The sequence below is a fragment of the Galeopterus variegatus genome, unplaced genomic scaffold (genome assembly GCF_000696425.1).
Source record: "Galeopterus variegatus unplaced genomic scaffold, G_variegatus-3.0.2 Scaffold3232, whole genome shotgun sequence".
Classification (NCBI taxonomy): domain Eukaryota; kingdom Metazoa; phylum Chordata; class Mammalia; order Dermoptera; family Cynocephalidae; genus Galeopterus; species Galeopterus variegatus.
Window position 1 is genome coordinate 57,378 of NW_007729343.1, and position 1,039 is coordinate 58,416.

The following is a 1,039-nucleotide window of genomic DNA, read 5'->3' on the forward strand; positions in this document are numbered from 1 at the left end:
TTGCCGGACACGGAAAAAGACAAAAGACAAAAAAAATAAAAATAAAAATAAATGATCAAAGTCTCAGTCCATCCTCCTGCCTCCACCTCCTCCGTGTGTCCCTGCCACAGCCCCAGAGATGGGGAGGTGACCTGCTCTGCCATTTTCCACCCTCTAAGTGCTGCACGTAGAGGCTCTGGGTCAACTGGGGACCCAGATAATTCCAGGTTCAGCCACACATCCGTGCTACAGAGCAGAAAGGGCAAGGTCTCTGCTCCATTAGAGCACAGCCCGGTAACACCAAGGTCAAGGGTTCGGATCCCCTCACTGGCCAGCCCATGACTCCTGTTTACTATTTATCCACAGGTCAAAGCTTTGCAATTAACTACACTGTCTTCACCTCTAAATAAACTGCCCCTCCTCCTGCTCCAGACCGGAGTTCACCAGCTTCTTCCCCAGGACTCTGCCTCCTGCCAGTTCCCCTGGGAACAACTCCCGCCAAACGCAGCCGTTTCCAATACGCTCTCACACGTGGTAGTTCATTTGAATCAGGCTGAGCGTGTGTTACTGTCAATCTCCTCTGACAGCTGGGGAAACTGAGGCCCAGAGAGAGGGGCTTACTCAATGTCTTACATCCACCCTATTCCACCAATTCTAAGATGTTCTTTTCATATTTTAATATATCTGACATGGGGTGCACCCTACAGTTATGGCGGGTTCTCTTGTTCTCAGCGCTGTGTAAATGTGCACCTCACAACGATGCCTTCTTAGTTTCAGTGGAATACGGTGGCAGGTGGCAGAGCCAAGACACATCTGGTCCCCAACCCCTGGCTCCTTCCACCACTTGAGAGGTAACTAACCAATTCTTATATCACCAAGAGCCTCTTTTAGATTTCTCTCCATGGGCCCCAAGTTTTGAAAACAAGAAAACTTTTAGCCAAATGAGCTTAATATATTTTATTTCTCCATCCACATCTAATCAGTGTTAAACTGTAAGTAGAGTAATTCCTGCCTAAAGCAAAAAAATAGCTCTATCTTGTGCAGCACAATGTAAGACGAA

General features: G+C 47.5%; 1 protein-coding gene across 1 annotated transcript in view; it reads right to left on the minus strand.

The window, feature by feature from the left end:
• The window catches only part of TMEM63A (transmembrane protein 63A), a 41,791-nt gene that overhangs the window by 25,310 nt on the left and 15,442 nt on the right, over positions 1-1,039 (minus strand). The gene's annotated exons all lie outside the window — the stretch shown is intronic.